Source organism: Oryctolagus cuniculus, chromosome 4 (assembly GCF_964237555.1).
Source record: "Oryctolagus cuniculus chromosome 4, mOryCun1.1, whole genome shotgun sequence".
Classification (NCBI taxonomy): Eukaryota; Metazoa; Chordata; class Mammalia; order Lagomorpha; family Leporidae; genus Oryctolagus; species Oryctolagus cuniculus.
Window position 1 is genome coordinate 993,543 of NC_091435.1, and position 19,682 is coordinate 1,013,224.

Genomic DNA, 19,682 nt, shown 5'->3' on the forward strand with positions numbered 1-19,682 from the left:
GGGGGCTGGCACTGTGGCATAGCGGGTAAAGCTGCCACCTGCAGTGCTGGCATCCCATATGGGTGCCAGTTCGAGTCCTGGCTGCTCCACTTCCGAACCAGCTCCCTGCTATGGACTGGGAAAGCAGTGGAGGATGGCCTGGGTCCTTGCGTGGGAAGCCCAAGTAGGCTCCTGGCTCCTGACTTCAGATTGGGACAGCTCTGGCTATTGCGGCCACTTGCAGAGTGAACCAGTGGATGGAAGATCTCTTTCTTTCTCTGCCTCTGTCTCTCTATAACTCTGCCTTTCAAATAAGTAAAATAAATCTTTAAAAAATAAATAAATAAATGACATCCTGTAAGACATACCATAAAGACATGCCAACAAAAAATATGAAAACTATAATCTGTAATTATTCTAGTATTTTTAACTTGGTTAAGAGACATTAAGATCATATAAGGAGGCCAGCATCGCAGCTCACTTGGCTAATCCTCCACCTGTGGCGCCAGTACCCCGGGTTCTAGTCCTGGTTGGGGCACCGGATTCTGTCCCAGTTGCTCCTCTTCCAGTCCAGCTCTCTGCTGTGGCCCGGGAGTGCAGTGGAGGATGCCTCAAGTGCTTGGCCCCTGCACCCACATGGGAGACCAGGAGGAAGCACCTGGCTCCTGGCTTCGGACTGGTGTGGTGCGCCAGCCGCAGTGCGCTGGCCGTAGCGGCCATTTCGGGGGTGAACCAACAGAAAAGGAAGACCTTTCTCTCTCTGTCTCTCTCTCTCACTGTCCACTCTGCCTGTCAAAAAAAAAATCATATAAGGCATTACAAATATAAGTCAGAATTAGAAGAACTAAAAATATGAGGTCATAGAAATCAAGAAAGAATTAAGAATGAAAATATTTCAGAAGTAAAGATGAAATTAGGAGATACAAGAGACCAAATAAATACAACAGAAGAAAAAAATAGAAAAAAATTTTTAATTTATTTATTTACTTGAGAGGTAGAATTACAGACAGAGAGAGGGAGAGACAGAGAGAGATCTTCCATCTGCTGGTTCACTCCCGAAATGGTCAAAACAGTCAGAGTTGGGCCAGTCTGAAGCCAGGAGTCAGGAGCTTCTTCTGGGTCTCCCACATGGGTGCAGGAGCCCAAGGACTTGGAATATCTTCTACTGCTTTCCCAGGGCATCAGCAGGAAGCTGGATTGGAATTGAAGCAGACAATACTTGAACCAGTGCCTATACAGGATGCTGGTGCTGCAGGCGGATGCATAACCTACTATGCCACAGCACTGGACCCAGAAAACTTTTAAAAACTGCAAAGAGGGACTAGTGCTGTGGTGGAGCTGGCAAAGTTGCCACCTGCAGTGCTGGCATCCCTTATGGGTGTTAGTTCGAGTCTTGGCTGCTCCACTTCTGATCCAGCTCCCTGTAAACACACCTTGAAAAGCAGTGGAGGACAGCCCAAGTGCTTGGACCCCTGCACTCACATGGGAGACACAGATGAAGCTCCTGGCTTTGGCCTGGCCAGCCCTAGCCATTGTGGCCATTTGGGGAGAGAATCAGTGGATGGAAGACTTCTCTCTCTCTCTCTATGCCTCTGCCTCTCCCTCTTCCTCTCTGTAACTCTGACTTTCAAATAAATACATAAGTCTTTGAAAAAAAAAAAAACTGAAAAGAAACCAAAGCAATGAGAAGAAAAGAAAAGTGCTACCAGCAAACACGCATGAGCAGAGCAGCACGGGGGACACTAAGCTGGAGACAGCACGCGGCTCCTATCATCATCTAACAAAGCTCTGCAGGCACTGTTGGATCATCTGCTAACATTTTATTTATGGTTATACTTCTGTTTGTAAAGGTTACAGGGGCCTGCGCCATGGCTCACTTGGTTAATCCTCCGCCTGTGGCGCCGGCATCCCATCTGGGCGCCGGATTCTGTCCCGGTTGCTCCTCTTCCAGTCCAGCTCTCTGCTGTGGCCCGGGAAGGCAGTGGAGGATGGCCCAGGTGCTTGGGCCCTGCACCCGCATGGGAGACCAGGAGGAGGCACTGGAGGATGGCCCAGGTGCTTGGGCCCTGCACCCGCATGGGAGACCAGGAGGAGGCACCTGCCTCCTGGCTTCGGATCAGCGCGACACCAGCCATAGTGGCCATTTAGGGAGGGAAACAACGGAAGGAAGACCTTTCTCTGTCTCTCTCTCTGTCTATAACTCTACCTGTCAAAAAAAAAAAAAAAGTTACAGTACCTACATTTTTAAAATATTACTTGTACAATTTTTATATCATAATAGTGCCGAGCTCATAAAACCATTAAGGGAACATTTGGGTTTTCTGCGCTCTAAAACGATTCATAGCCTTCAGGTGGTTCTGCCTTAGGGATGTGTGGGAGTGTCCTGCAGGCAGCAGCCTGGGGGCCCGAGTGCACATTGTGTCCGGACAGCTCCACAGGGATGGGCTCTTCAGACTTGCTACATCACATCCAGGCAGTGCCATTTCATTTCAATTCATTTTTTTTAAAGATTTATTTATTTATTTATTTGAGAGGTAGAGTTACAGGCAGTGAGAGAGAGAGAGAGAGAGAGAAAGGTCTTCCATCTGATGGTTTACCCCCAAATGCCCACTATCGCTGGAGCTACACCGATCCAAAGCCAGGAGCCAGGTGCCTCTTCCTGGTCTCCCATGCAGGTGCAGGGGCCCAAGCACTTGGGCCATCCTCCACTGCCCTCCCGGGCCACAGCAGAGAGCTGGACTGGAAAAAGAGCAACTGGGACTAGAACCCGGCGCCCATATGGGATGCCGGCGCCACAGGTGGAGGATTAATCTAGTGTGCCATGGCGCCGGCCCCTCATTTCAATTCTAAAATCCCTTTGCAGAGAAATTACAAATAGCAGTATCTTAAAGTCCTAAAATTGTGCCATTTTCTCCCTTTGACCAATGTGGCTAAGAGGTTAAATATTTTATTGATCCTTATTCACAATTAATTGCACCGACAAACAAGCTATCATGTCCCACTCTATGTGCCCTCTCCTTAGCGTCATTCATTTTTCCTGCTGTGTTGTGAATATCTTGAAATCCTTTCACTAGTATTCGGAGTCATCTGGCTAGTTCGCTTGCTTGAAACGTCCCTGGCACACCAGCATTTTCTTCTGAGTAATGCTTTGGCAGCCTCCTTCATGTTTTGACATGCAATGTTCTCTCGTTTTCATTACTTTTTAAACAGCTTATGCTTTATTTAAAAGCATTCCAAAATTTCCAAGTGTATAATGGAGTCTAGGTTATTTTCAGCTATCATTTTGTGGTAATTTTCCACTTTTACTACATTTTATGATTTCTCCTTTTGAAAACTAAGATGTTCATTGAAATCAAATACACAGCAGATATATTTGTGGATAGTTCTGGTGTGTTTATAAAAGAGGAAGGAAAGAAAGAAAAGTATATTCTTTGTTGAGAATACAATTTGTTAAGAATACTATTCAGGGCCTGGCACCATGGCACAACAGGTTAAGCTGCCATCTGCAGTGCTGGCATCCCATATGGGCACCAGTTTAAGTCCTGGCTGCTCTACTTATGATCCAGCTCCCTGCTAATGTGCCTGGAAAAGTAGCAGAGAATGGCCCAAGTGTTTGGCCTCTGTACTCACGTGGGATTCCTGGAAGAAGCTCCTGGCTCCTGGCTTCAGCCTGGCCCAACCCCAGGCATTGCTGCCATTTGGTGAGTGAACCAGCAGATGGAAGATCTCTCTCTGTCTTTCCCTTTCTCTCTCTGCAATTCTGACTTATAAATAAATAATTGTTTTTAAAAATGCTATTCAAATCCTTCATAACTACTTGTTTTCTATTGTCTTAATTTGTTAATTGGAGTTCCCATTGGTATTCGATTTATTCACCTTCTATCTTACATAAATTTCATACTGTGTAATTATGCACATGAAAGTTCATGATAATCATATCTTCTTAGGTTACAACTTATCAAAATGAACTATCTTTGTCCTATTTAATACCTTTAACTTTTTTCTTGAAAATAAAACTGCTAGGCCTACTTTCTGGTGATCAACATTTGCTTTGTACCCTTCCCCTAAAAACTGCTCTGTTTCTGGATCCTGTAAGACTGTGTTCTTTCAATAGATAACATTTTAAAAAAAATATTTAATTATTTGAAAGGCAGAGTGTCAGAGAGAGATGAAGAGGCAGATCTTCCATCTGCTGATTCAGTACCCAAATGACCCCAATGGTTGACTGGTCTAGGCTGAAGCCAAGAGCCTAGAACTCCAGTGAGGTTTCACACTTGAGTGGCAGGGCCCAAGCACTTGGGCCATCTTCTGTCTTCCCAGGCACATTAGCAGAGAGTTGGACTGGAAGTGGATCATTTAGGACTTAAACCAATGCTCAGATATGGGATGCCAGTACCACAGGTAGCAGCTTAATCTACTGGGCCACAATGTAGATCCCATTAATAGAGAAATTTAACCCATGTATTTGAACTAATGCCCACATAATGTCTTGCCTTATGTATTTTTATGGTTTCTAATTTTTCCCCATCTACTCTGTCTTTTGGTGAAATGAGGTTTTCTTTGCTCCAATGTTTTCCTCTACAAGGCTGAAGTTATGCACCTGTGCCACCTCCTCTGATGCACCTTACTACCCATTAATACATTCAATGCAGATTTCTATACCAAAGGCTCAAGTGGCTTCTAGGGATTCCTGTGAAAATGACCTGATGTTTAATAAACTTTGATTTTTCTCCTCTTGTCACCATACATACTATGTACATATGCATGAGATCCCTAATAGAAATGCTTAATTTATACATCCATATGCGTTAACAATTATTTAGAGCAGTGCGTGTTACACTGGACATTTCTGTGCTATTACTGATGGCGCCAAAACTCGTTCTTTTATAATGGCTGCTGTGTTGATTTTGTTAGGGTACTGGGAAACAGGCTGGCAGCTCTGAGGCCTTTGATGATGGAAGATGTCTCTCCTCTGTCATTCAGTTTGAATTCTAATCAGACTTTGTCTGAAACTGCAGGTTTGAAATAATTCTTCCCCAAGTACTTTGAGGAATATTGTACTAATTAAATCTAGATTACAATTTGCCACTGAGAAGTCTGAAGCCAACTGACAGTCACATCTTTACGGAAAAGCAGATCCCACCTGCATCTGGGCTGCAGACATGTGGGCTTTCTGTCAGCAGAAGCCAAACCCTGACGCAGTGCATGCAGACGGCTGTGTTCTTTCCTCCCCTGTGAAACAACAGGCAGTGCACTGATGCAATGGGCTCCGGGAAGTGTCCTAGACCCTAACCCTTCCACTCCCCTTCCCTACTGTCTTCTGTTTCTCCTTATTAAACTCCTACTAAACAGAAGATGGAGCTTCTCAAAGTCATTTATGGTCTCAGCTTTTCTTCATGCTGCCCATCAGTCCTCCAGCTTGCACCTGCAGCAGCTCTGGCCCCACCCACTCTGCACCTGCAGCAGCTCTGGCTCTTCCTTTGTGCATTCTGGAGCCACACTCAATCTAAGTGACTGAATTCTGCAATAGCGCTTGGTTCTGTAGATCTGCATCTGAAGTAGTTCTTGGCCTATCCATTAGTCTAATCACTGATTCCTACTTCATTTATATTCATTCTATGATTGAAGTTATTCCAGCTGTTCCATTTTTTACATCTTGCTTTCCAAAATATTTGATTGTTCCTTTTGAAAGAACAGTGATTTTTGGTATCTTCTTGTTTTTGTTTTATTTATTTATTTATTTGATAGGCAGAGTGGACAGTGAGAGAGACAGAGAGAAAGGTCTTCCTTTGCCATTGGTTCACCCTCCAATGGCCGCAGCAGCCGGCGCACTGCGGCCAGCGCACCGTGCTGATCCGAAGGCAGGAGCCAGGTGCTTCCTCCTGGTCTCCCACGGGGTGCAGGGCCCAAGCACTTGGGCCATCCTCCACTGCCCTCCCAGGCCACAGCAGAGAGCTTGCCTGGAAGAGGGGCAACCGGGACAGAATCCGGCGCCCCGACCGGGACTAGAACCCGGTGTGCCGGCGCTGCAGGCGGAGGATTAGCCTATTGAGCCGCGGCGTCGGCCTTTGGTATCTTCCTGTCACTGTGCCTTTCAACATATCCCTTAAGTATTCTTTTGGTGTCTCAGTGCTTCTTTCTCCAGTGATGTGGTGGTCCACAGTTTTTCTTCTTGAGAGCCTTGGTTTGTTTGTCCTGGACATAAGTTCTCTTCACTCTGGCCTGCCTCTTGTGTTGCAGGGAGATGGCAGCATTTTCTGTCTTCAGGAAGTGGCTTTCTGTCCCTGTCAGGATTTGGTTTCTGGCCAGGACACAATTCTTGATGGCTTTGGCCCTGAGCCCACATTCTCCACCTTCCCTGTGAGCGTGCACATGTCCCTGAGGCTTGCCACACAGCACCAGTCTCTGAGTGAGTGCTTCCCATCAGTCCTCTCCAACTCCTCAACCCATAAATCCTGAGCAGTGTCCGGGCTCTCACTGCAATCCCCACCAAGGCCTTTCTGAATCTTTTCTGTGATGTCTGAATCCCACAAACTCTGCTTCAATCTCTTAATAATCAATAATTAATGAAAATGTCTGATCCTCTGATTGCTGTTATCCCCCTCTCCTAGAACAGATCTCCTAGATCCTCTGTTAGGAGATCTGTTCTTTAAAATTTGTCATTTCTGGGGCTGGCACTGTGGCATAGTGGGTAAAGCCTCCGCCTGCAGTGCCAGCATCCTGTATGGGCACCAGTTCAAGTCCTGGCTGCACCACTTCCGATCCAGCTCTCTGCTATGGCCTGGGAAAGTAATAGAAGATGGGCCAAGTCCTTGGGCCCTTGCACCCATGTGGGAGACCTGGAAGAAGCTCCTGGCTCCTGTCTTCGGATCAGCACAGCTCCGGCCATTGTGGCCAATTGGGGAGTGAACCATCGGATGGAAGACCCCCCCCCCCCACCTCTCCTTCTCTCTGTGTAACTCTCTGACTTTGAAATAAATAAATAAATCTTTTTAAAAAAAAACCTGATCAAATCAATTAATTGAAAAAAATTTGTCTTTTCTGAGGATTATGTTTTGGGTGACAGCAATCAATATTCTCAGGTAACCATCCTGCTATTAATAAGAGGCTGATTAGCACTGTCTTTTTAAAAAAGAAACCTCCATTTAGGTTTTTTTTCACAGGCAGCTGACAAGCTACCCAAAGGCCTGAAACCCCCTTTTCAACATCAGGTTGAGAACAGCCCCAGGTATGGCCTATACTTGCTCTGAGCCTATCCTGGGAAAGACAGCCCTGCAGAGACATAGGCTGAGTGGGGTTGGGGACAACTTGCTTGAGGTCTCAGAGCAAAAGAGAGGAGAAACAGGGCTCTCACCTGAGTGACCGGAGCAAGGAGAGGCTGTTGGCCCAAGAGCAGGCACGGCCCTGGCACGAGGCTCAGCTCCTTGGTGCAGTTCACGGCCTGGAAATGAACTGCAGACTCCTTTCAGGAGCAGAAGCACACAGGCCCTGTGCATGTACTGAAGACTTACCCGGCAATTTCTCTGTTGTCTGTAATTACCCCGTGCCACTACGTAACACTCGCTGTGTAGTTGAATAGTTGGCAGTTACGATGGAAACCAAATCCTCTAACTTCACACAGTAGTTCTTTTTAAAACACCGCTCGGCTGCACCCCTCTTCAACAGGGCTGGCTTAGGAGCGCCACCACTGCCAGGGAAAGCCGAGCACAGTCCCGCCCTCCCTGCCACCTCAGTGCCTCCCTCCAGAGCTTCTCTCCTGTCCCTCTGCCCAGATCACACTGAGGTCAACACCATCCTCTGCATCTGTGTTAGGCTCTCTTTGTCCTCACTTGCTTCCCTATCCTTGCTTGCCAAAAGTCACAACACTATTAAAACGTCACTCTGCCCATTCCACAGAGACTCAATGCCAGGGCACCTAACCTGAGGAAACACAGAGCAGAGCCAGCCTCACGTGTCCTGCTCTGGTCATGGTTCCAAAGCTTCCAAATCCTCCTGACAAATCATAATTTGAACCACACGGAGCTGCTTTTTATATGAAAAAAGGTGAATACATAGATTTCACATCAATTCCTCTCTCTTCAAACTCTGCCGTCCTCAAACTGGGCTGATGACCCTCCGAGAGAGGCTCCCTGGGATGGACATCCACATCTTAGCACTTCCACCACTGCCTGACTGGCCAGTGGGCCAGCCTACTCCTCTGGTGAGTGCTTCCTCTCTCACACACCCGGGGGCTGACCCAGCCAACCTCCTGCCTTCGCCGGCAGCTCTGCTGGTCTCCAACACCTGCACAGAAACAAGCCACTGTTCCTCCCACTTTCAAATAAAATTTATTTTGGCTTCCTTCTCCTCAAGTGCTCTCTTGCCCTTTGCAGTAAAACTCTCCCCAATTTGTGCCCAGTACCTGCTGTCCTTCTCTCTCACCTGCACACACTTTCACTTCTTCTCTCTAATCCAAACCTGCGCAAAACAACCAGTGACCTACAGGAACTCTACGCAACCCGCTGGCAAGGATGGAGACAACTGCTCACTGCCCAGTGAGCCGGTCCTCTCAGCTCTGTCTCATGGGTTCTCCTGGCCCCTCACTGTTGCCCTGGCTGGGACCCTGCTTGCTCCTCTGCTTCTTCCCAGCCTGCCAAGACTGGAGCACCCAGGCCTCATCCTGATTCTCTTCTCTCGCTCCACTGATGCTCCCTTGGTGGTTTGTACCCTCTCCTGGCATGGGCCAAGGACTGGCCCATCAGGCATCAGTGCATACCTCTGGGTCCTCTCTCCCACACTCCAGTTCCTTCTCTGCACCTGAGGGTGTCTCACCTTGACCTTCATGTCTCTGGCTATGGAGTTGGCTCCATCTTCCAGTCCTGACACCTAGAACCTGGTGCATGCTTGCCTCCCCTCTCCCTATCAGACCCCCTCCTCCTGTGCTCAGTGATGGACCTAGTCACCATCACCTGTCACCTGGGCCCAGGTGGAATCTCTACTTCCATCCTGGGTCTCAGAAGCTGGACTGATTCTATAAGATCCGAATTCAGCTCAGACCCTGCTATGCAAGCAACAACTGCCAGTCAAGGTGACTGGCAGGGATGCCTCAAGTCCACAAAGATGGATGCAGGTCCTGCGTTCTCCCCCTGCTCACTCAGCTGTGGTCACACTGGCCATTCCCTCTGCCTGGACTGCTCTGTGTTCGTGGCTCACTCCCTTCTTCATCATCTTAAATGTCACCTTCTCCAGGAGGCCAACCCTGATGGCCCTACTGATCAGGGATAACCTCCAAGTACATAGTGCATGTTCACACACATGCACAAACACACTTATGCACCTGCAGGACTCCATTCACAGCACAAACACGCATGCACACTTGTGCACACACAGGTACATGCACTCACTTGTGCATTTTCAAATGCACAACTCATATGCACGCACCCACACATGTGCTTACCCAGATGCATACACTCATATGTGTGCACCCACACATGTGCTTATCCAGATGCATACACTCATACGTGTGCACCCACACATGTGCTTATCCAGATGCATACACTCATACGTGTGCACCCACACATGTGGTTATCCAGATGCATACACTCATACATGTGCACTCACACATGTGGTTATCCAGATGCATACACTCATACGTGTGCACCACACATGTGGTTATCCAGATGCATACACTCATACACACGCACCCACACATGTGGTTATCCAGATGCATACACTCATACACACGCACCCACACATGTGGTTATCCAGATGCATACACTCATACACACGCACCCACACATGTGCTTACCCAGATGCATACACTCATATGTGTGCACCCACACATGTGCTTATCCAGATGCATACACTCATACGTGTGCACTCACACATGTGGTTATCCAGATGCATACACTCATACGCACGCACCCACACATGTGGTTATCCAGATGCATACACTCATACGCACGCACCCACACATGTGGTTATCCAGATGCATACACTCATACATGTGCACTCACACATGTGGTTATCCAGATGCATACACTCATACATGTGCACTCACACATGTGGTTATCCAGATACACACTCATACATGTGCACCCACACATGTGGTTATCCAGATACATACACTCATACATGTGTACCCACACATGTGGTTATCCAGATACATACACTCATACACACGCACCCACCCATGTGGTTATCCAGATGCATACACTCATACGTGTGTACCCACCCATGTGGTTATCCAGATGCATATACTCATACATGTGCACCACACACGTGGTTATCCAGATGCATACACTCATACGTGTGCACCCACACATGTGCTTATCCAGATGCATACACTCATACATGTGTACCCACACATGTGGTTATCCAGATACATACACTCATACACATGCACCCACACATGTGCTTATCCAGATGCATACACTCATACATGTGCACCCACACATGTGGTTATCCAGATGCATACACTCATATGCACGCACCCACCCATGTGGTTATCCAGATGCATACACTCATACACACGCACCCACACGTGTGGTTATCCAGATGCATACACTCATACGTGTGTACCCACCCATGTGGTTATCCAGATGCATACACTCATACATGTGCACCCACACATGTGGTTATCCAGATGCATACACTCATACATGTGCACCCACACATGTGGTTATCCAGATGCATACACTCATACGTGTGTACCCACACATGTGGTTATCCAGATGCATACACTCATACGCGTGCACCCACACATGTGGTTATCCAGATGCATACACTCATACATGTGCACCACACATGTGGTTATCCAGATGTATACACTCATACGTGTGTACCCACCCATGTGGTTATCCAGATGCATACACTCATACGCACGCACCCACCCATGTGGTTATCCAGATGCATACACTCATACGCACGCACCCACATGTGTGGTTATCCAGATACATACACTCATACGTGTGCACCCACACATGTGGCTACCCAGATGCATACACTCATACGTGTGCACCCACACATGTGGTTATCCAGATGCATACACTCATATGCACGCACCCACCCATGTGGTTATCCAGATGCATACACTCATACACACGCACCCACACGTGTGGTTATCCAGATGCATACACTCATACGTGTGTACCCACCCATGTGGTTATCCAGATGCATACACTCATACATGTGCACCCACACATGTGGTTATCCAGATGCATACACTCATACACACGCACCCACACGTGTGGTTATCCAGATGCATACACTCATACGTGTGTACCCACCCATGTGGTTATCCAGATGCATACACTCATACATGTGCACCCACACATGTGGTTATCCAGATGCATACACTCATACATGTGCACCCACACATGTGGTTATCCAGATGCATACACTCATACGTGTGTACCCACACATGTGGTTATCCAGATGCATACACTCATACGCGTGCACCCACACATGTGGTTATCCAGATGCATACACTCATACATGTGCACCACACATGTGGTTATCCAGATGTATACACTCATACGTGTGTACCCACCCATGTGGTTATCCAGATGCATACACTCATACGCACGCACCCACCCATGTGGTTATCCAGATGCATACACTCATACGCACGCACCCACATGTGTGGTTATCCAGATACATACACTCATACGTGTGCACCCACACATGTGGCTACCCAGATGCATACACTCATACGTGTGCACCCACACATGTGGTTATCCAGATGCATACACTCATATGTGTGCACCCACACATGTGGTTATCCAGATGCATGCACTCATATGTGTGCACCCACACATGCTCATTCACATAAGCACACGCTCACACTTGTGTGTGCACATGGATGTGTATTCATGCACAACTATTCATTCACATCCATGTGCACACATGTACTCATGCACTCCTGATGCCCCTCTTTCTTGCTCTGCTCAGCTTTTCACTGTCCAGTTTCCTCCATCCTGAAGTCCACTCTGGAGTGCAGTCTCAGGGACAGTGCTTGCTGACAAAACTGTCTCAAGCCAAAAACAAAGCCTGGCATAAAGTGCTTCGTTCCTGTTGGCCAAATGAACCTGTCACCTCTAGACAGCAATTCAATTCTTCCGACCTCATTGAGAATTATCCCTAAAACTCCTTCTTCCTCTGAAATATCTTGGGACCTCTGCTGTTTCTAAACTGGCAAGACTGCAATGAGGCAAGTCAAAGAGCTATCAACATTCTGTGTAGATGCAAGGTAACAGTCACCATATACAGCAGGTCATATCATTTAAAGAACAGAAATTTTTTTCCATTGCATTACAAGTTAATCTGTTAAAGGAAATAACCAAATGAGAAGCAGGTCAGCAGCGGCGAGGCTGTGAACATAGCCTCTTTCAGGGGGCCAGTGAGGGATGTTGTTTGGGGGGTCGGGTGCCATTCAGGGTTGAGAACCTCTGAGGAGACAGTCAAGCAAAGGGAGCAACCAGGAACCAGGAGCAGGCCCGAGTCAGGAGAAAAGGGGTGGGTGGAGATCTGGGCTGAGGTGGATCAACCAACAGGCACCAAGGATAGGCAAGGCGGGTACAAGTGGCAAAGCAGGTCAGGGCAGGCAGGGTCACAGGTGGCTATCACCTGGAAGAGGACAGGGCCAGGCAGGCAGGTCACCAGCAGGGGTAGATGAGAGTACCTGGGAGTGTCTCCTTCTCCCGGTCTGGGGACGCCTGTCCTGCCAGCCCACCTGCTCCCCGAGGGTGAGACACTGTCCATCTACCAAAAAGCAAGTGAGAAGCATCACATCACCCGACGAACCTGGCAAGGCTGATGCTAAGGCCCACAGGCCACATCCTGCCTAACCTCTTGATTCCTTATCATTCTCAATTTGGGGAGTTCACAGGACACTTTGCTACTTGAAACTGGGTGTTGCATCCATCTGCAATGGCCAGACACTATTCTAGGGTCACAGGCCCCAGTGAAGAGATGGCCATTCTTCCCTGACCACGCCCCCCACTGGTGCCTCCTCCTGCCCAGAGGGTGCCCCCCCTCACTTGATCTATCTACTCAAAGATCTTTACTCTTCACTAACTGCAAGTGTGATCCAAGCTACAGCTTGAAGTTTCTGTGTTTATCAAAGCTTCTGACTTAAACTCTTGGGCAGTCTGACCCTCAGTTAGGGCAGAAATACATTTTTAAATCTGGCAACACATCTACGAAGGGTCAAAGGTGACCAGGGATGCTGTGCATGTGTGCGTGACAAGGAGAAAGGACCCACAGCACAGACAGGACCCACCTGGCACAGCCCCCACTGCCAGCGGAGGGGCCTTGACCTACTGAGGCTTCTGGGTAGAAAAGGCAGCAGGGAAACCCTTCCAAGAAACTCAGATAAAACTTCAAGATCTAGGCATTCTTCAAGTCACACCCAGGGAATTCCAGACACTGGCACTAGATTATGAAAACCTGCAACATCTTTAAGATTGAGAAGGAGCTGAGAATTCTGAAGCAGTGCATTTCCCAGCACGCCCGTGTTGGTTGCGGCACACAGCACACTGGTCCAGGGCAGGTTCAGAAGCAGGCACTGCTACAGGACTTCCGCACAAGAGAGCCAGGCTAAGAGGGAAAGCAGTGGCAGGGTGGCAGGCTGGGAACTCCCAGTGCAGTCTCAGTAGCTCTCCCAGAGCCCGAGCACAGGCCTCCTGTCCCAGCAAGTGTGTGCCTCTCAGAGCTGTGGATTCGAGGAGGGACCCAGAGGAAAAAGTTCCAAAAACTCCTTCAAGGGAGGAGTGCAAGTCTAGGAAGTGCTGCTAGTTACAGACTTTACTGACAACTATTCTATGCTCCTTCTAGGTAGGAGCAGGGATGGTGCCAGAATTCCTGTGCTCAGCATGTACTCCTAGCATGTGGGTGAGTCCCTTCACTTCATGTTCCAGGTTTCTCAATTACTAAATAACATCAACACACCACAAGCTGGAATGAACATAACAGTATACAGAAATTCCTATATTAACAACAGTAAGTATTAAAACACTTCTTAGTGGTTTACTTAACTCTTCAGAATGAAAGATAGTTCATTACAAATAGTGATGAAAACTAAGGCTCTGCTCTGTGGCAGAGCTCACATGCCCTGTGGGCCCCACCACAGACTTCAGTGCGAGCACCAGTGAGGCGCTCCTGGCTGGTCCTACGCCTGAGACCATCCCCGCCCCTGCACACAACTGGGAATTCCTCCGAATCAGCACATTCGGAGCTACCTCAGCACAAGCAGTGAAATACTGCACATTTTTATTTCAGCCATGTTTGCGATCACCCCCATCAAACTGGTGATAGGTGCGTCTCCCACTACTGCATGCACTAAAGGCGACAACGTGTCTCTCAGCACTGTGTGTGCTAAAGGTGGTAAGCTTCTCTCCCAGTACTGCACGTGCTAAAGGTGATGAGGGCCTCTATCACACATGCATGTCTCAGCACCGCGTGTGCCAAGGATGACAGGTATCTCTCCCAGTACTGCACATGCTAAAGGTGATGAGGGCCTCTATCACACATGCATGTCTCAGCACCGCGTGTGCCAAGGATGACAGGTATCTCTCCCAGTACTGCACATGCTAAAGGTGATGAGGGCCTCTATCACACATGCATGTCTCAGCACCGCGTGTGCCAAGGATGACAGGTATCTCTCCCAGTACTGCACATGCTAAAGGTGATGAGGGCCTCTATCACACATGCATGTCTCAGCACCGCGTGTGCCAAGGATGACAGGTATCTCTCCCAGTACTGCACATGCTAAAGGTGATGAGGGCCTCTATCACACATGCATGTCTCAGCACCGCGTGTGCCAAGGATGACAGGTATCTCTCCCAGCACTGCACATGCTAAAGGTGATCAGGGCCTCTCCCCCCTCTGTGTGCTAAAGGCGATGCAGATGTCTCTCAGCTCTGTTTGCTGATCCGCTCTCCATCGTATATTTCACAAGTTTAGCGGTGGGATTCATCTTATTTAAATTTTTTAAAACCACAAACTTTTGAATGAGTCTTTAATTTTTTTAAATATTGATTTATATATTTGAAAGGCAGTTACACGAGAGAGGGAGAAACAGAGAGACAGAGTGAGTTCACACCCCAAATGGCCCCAACAGCCCAGGCTGGGAGGGGGTGAAGCCAGGGAGCAGGACCTCCTGTGTGGGTGGCAGCGGTCCAAACACTTGGGCCATTTCTGCTGCTTTCCCAGTTGAATTAGCAGAGATCTGGATAGGAAGTGGAGCAGCCGGGACTCCAATCGGTGCTCATATAGGAGGGCAGCATTGCAGGTGGCGGCTTAACCTGCTGTACAAGGCCAGCTCTGTTGGTGTCGTTTTTATACCCAGTGAACATCTGTGCTTTGTGCATGTGTGAATCACGGTTATGACCTTTGTCCACGAGGTAGAATGACTGTGACTCCCCAGGATGACAAGGATGACCACCCTCACGGGTCGTCCAGTGACACTTAGTTCTTTGGGGAGTCTCTGGCTGGCCTCCCAGGATCCCACATATCAACCAGCTGAAGGGGCTTGAGGCTAGAGTTACCACCTGTGTGGCTCACCCTGCACCATCCTCCACAGCTCTGCTGCCTTTCTGCCACACTGCACTGTTAACTCCTGTCTTTGACTCTCATTCGCACCCACTGTGTTTTGCATTTGGGGGTCACCACTGCCTCTCTGTGGTCCCCCTTCTCCACTCCTCTGTTCAGGCCCAGTTCCTTCTTCAGAGAGTTATTTCGACAGGGTCTGTGAAAACCATTCTTCCCAAGTCCTTGTGTGTTTGCAATGTATTACTGAAAAAAACTTTCTTCCTCTAAGATTTTGTGTATTTTGCCACACTTTTCTAGCAAGAAAACTCGATGAGACATGTAAGGCCAGCCTAACTGTTCTCCTTTATAGATGACATAGGCATAAATATAAAAATAAATAAAACTGAGAAAAGAAGAGATCCAAATGGTCAATAAGCACATGAAAATGTGATCAGATTCAGTAGTAGTCTAAGATACACAAATTACAACCAAAAATAGATGTGCACACTGGCCAGACTGCTCCATGTGTAATCTGGCCATAGCTTGCCAAGCACTGGCAGTGACAGGAGCAACGAGAACTCGTTAAGACTGAGTCATTTGTTCTAAGAACCTTTCTCCAAGGGGGGGGGGGGGATGTGTATCCATGAATTTTAAAGGAAAAATTATGACCCAGGGGCTGGTGCTGTGGCACAGTAGGTTAAGTTGCTGTTTGCAACAATGGCATCTCATATTGGAGTGCTTGTTTGAGTCCCAGCTGCTTCACTTCTGATCCAACTCCTTGCCAACGTGGCTGGGAAAGCTGTGGATAATGGCACAGGTATTTGTTCTTCCCAAGACTGTCTATGGAACACAGTCCTTCCATGCTTTCAGTGGAAATAGTTTTATAAAGACGTTGGTGACTGACCCTTTTTGAAACCATAATGCTGGGCGGGCGCCCTGGCTCACTTGGTTAATCCTCCGCCTGCGGCACTGGCATCCCATATGGGCGCCGGGTTCTAGTCCCGGTTGCTCCTCTTCCAGTCCAGCTCTCTGCTGTGGCCCGGGAAGGCAGTGGAGGATGGCCCAAGTGCTTGGGCCCCTGCACCCGCATGGGAGACCAGGAGGAGGCACCTGGCTCCTGGCTTCAGATCAGCACAGCTCTGGCTATGGCGGCCATTTGGGGGGTGAACCAACAGAAGGAAGACCTTTCTTTCTGTCTCTCTCACTGTCTAACTCTATCTGTCAAATAAAAAAAAAAAAGAAACCATAATGCTTCAATATTTCTCCATATTTGTGGGTACTTTAAAAAGTCTTGGAGCCAGTGTTGTGGCAGAGCAAATAAAGTTGGTGCCTGTGACACTGGCACCCCATATGGGCTCCACTTCATGTCCTGGCACTCCACTTGTGATCTGGCTCCCTGCTAATGGCCTGAGAAAAGCAGTGGAAGATGGCTCACCTGTTTGGATCCCTGCCTCCACGTGGAAGACTCAGACAAAGTTCCTAGCACTTGGCTTTGGACTGGCTCAGCCCTGGCCATTGCAGCCACTTGGGGAGTGAACCAGTGGACCAAAGATATCTCTCTTTTTCTCTCCTTTCTCTAATTCTTTCAGATAAATAAATAAATTTTTTTTGGACAGGCAGAGTGGACAGTGAGAGAGAGAGAGACAGAGAGAAAGGTCTTCCTTTGCCGTTGGTTCACCCTCCAATGGCTGCCGTGGCCGGTGTGCTGTGGCCGGCGCACCACGCTGATCCGATGGCAGGAGCCAGGTACTTACCCTGGTCTCCCATGGGGTGCAGGGCCCAAGCACTTGGGCCATCCTCCACTGCACTCCCTGGCCACAGCAGAGAGCTGGCCTGGAAGAGGGGCAACCGGGACAGAATCCAGCACCCCGACTGGGACTAGAACCCGGTGTGCCGGCACCACAAGGCGGAGGATTAGCCTAGTGAGCCGCGGCGCTGGCCATAAATAAATTTTTAAAGTCTTGGAAGTGGATTTAAGCAGTAAGTTTATCTTGATGCAAAAATTTTTGAAATCCATGCATACTCACAGATTACTTACCGACAGCATTTTTTGGTTAAAAAGATTTGTGTACAGGGTTGTGGAGGAAGATGCTGTTGTCCAAAACTGGGACAGTTTTTGCAAAAGTAACTGGGGGGAAAGTGGCCACCGGAGCAGGCATTATATGTGAGAGAAGTTCCGCACTTTGCTGGTAGGAATGCAAAATAGATGAAAAAAGTAGAACAGCACCAGCCGGACAAATGAGAAGACATGCTTAACCAAGGATGCAGCACTTCCACTCAGGGACGTGCTCACAGCGCGTGCAGTGTGAGAAGTGTGCGCAGACCAGGAGCCTGTGTGGCAGAGACTGTCGTTCCTGGCAGAGTAACAGGCCACTCTAAAATCTGGTTACTTTTAAGATTCTCTCTTGTCTTCAGTTTCAACAAATGATTACGTGCTCAGCTATGAGAAGTCTGTCATGCTTGCTTGCTTGCTTGTGTATTCATGCCAGGAAAGCTGCTTCATAAATCTGAATTTGGACATCTTTCGGAGAAGCCCATGCCTTTATCTCTTCAAATATTTTTTGGGCTCCCCCATCCTCCACTCCTGGGATGCTCGTTGTGTCACACTGTTAGAGCCCCGACTCTGCCCCAAGGCCTCTTACATTCTGTCTTGTTGGTCCCGTTTCTCTTCTCCAGTGCTTCAGCAGCTTGCCTGAGGAACTCCCTGCCAGCTGCTCTGCTGTGCCAGTTTTCTGTTAAACACATCCCAAGTGAGTACTTTCAGATTCCATAGTTTTCAGTTCTAGAATGCCCATTTGATCATTTTATAGATTACAATTCCACTTGACATTGTCTACCTTTTCATATACTTTTCAACCAATTCTTCATTTATGTTATTAATCTTAGTTATTTTAAAGTTCTTGTCTGGTAATGCAATTATATAAACCAACTCTCCCTCTATTTCTCATCCGTTTTTTGCTCATTGTTCCTGTTTTTAACATGCTTCCTAATTTTTCACTGGACACTGAACACTGTAGTTGGAAAATCATCTAGGCTCTGAACAATGTTCTCTTGCTCCAAAAAGGAGTATTGTTTCATTTGGGCCATAACCATAACCATAATAAGCAGGTGTGAAACACAACTGACATGTGATAAGATGTACATATTTTAAGGATCCAGATTGAAATGCTTATTGGTAATCCTTCCTCCATCTCCCCTCTGCACCAAACCCCTAACTCCAGGCAACCACTGATTTTCTTTCTGATATAGAATTTTCTTTTTCTAAAAGTTTATATGAACGGGATAAACACTTTTTGATCTGGCTATCCAAACTCAGCATAATTCTTTCAAGATTCCTCATTGTCAGTGTTCCATTACATAGATACACAATTAGTGTGTCTATTCATGTATGGATGTACATTTGTGATGTTTCCATTTTAACAGCTATGTTTCCATAGCTATTAAAAACAAATTGCTAGGGCAGGCATTGTGGCACAGCAGGTTAAGCTGCAGCTTACAACACTTGCATACCAGAGTGCCTTCACTTCTGATCTGGCTTCTTGCTAATGCACACCTTGGGAGGCAGCTGACAGATTATGGTTCAAGTACTTGGGTTACTGCCATACACAGGGGAGACACTGGATGGAGTTCTTGGCTCCTGGCTTTGGCCTGGGAATGACCCAATGGATGGACTCCCCCTCTCTCTGTTACCCTGTCAAATAAATAAATCTTTTTAAAAATTGCTACAAACAAATTTGTAAGGATACAGGCTTTCATTATGCTTGGGTAAATGTCTAATAGTGGAATACTGGTAGGTGTGTATTTAATAAGATTTTGGCTTGGTTGCCAGAATATTTCCAAAGTAACTATACCATTATACTTCCCCCCCAGCAGTATATGAGATATTCCCCATCCTTGCCAATACTTGGCATGATCAGTCAAATCACATGGCATCTTGTATGGCTTTAATCTGCATTTCCCTAATGAACAATGAGATGAAGCATCTACTCATGGACTTACGTGCCAGCCACATACTCTGTTTTGTAAAATGGTTGTTCACATCTTTAGCCATTTTTATGTAAGCCATTTGTTTTCTTAATACTACATTTTAAGAATGTTTAATGTATCTCAAATCTCGTAGATATGTGATCTGCAAATGTTTCTTCCCAGTCTGTGGCTTGTGTGGCCTCAGCATCCAGTCTGAACGTGAGTTG

The 19,682-nt window shown here is 47.5% G+C and overlaps 1 protein-coding gene across 9 annotated transcripts in view; it reads right to left on the bottom strand.

The window, feature by feature from the left end:
• PCBP3 (poly(rC) binding protein 3) overlaps positions 1–19,682 on the bottom strand; it is a 272,594-nt gene that overhangs the window by 111,618 nt on the left and 141,294 nt on the right. For 2 of the 9 annotated variants that reach the window (XM_070071743.1, XM_070071741.1), the window contains one exon: positions 12,641–12,720. The exons of the other annotated variants lie outside the window; for them this stretch is intronic. The gene's annotated coding sequence lies outside the window, so the exon portion shown is untranslated. The remainder of the gene's footprint in view (positions 1–12,640; positions 12,721–19,682) is intronic. 9 annotated transcript variants of the gene reach the window in all.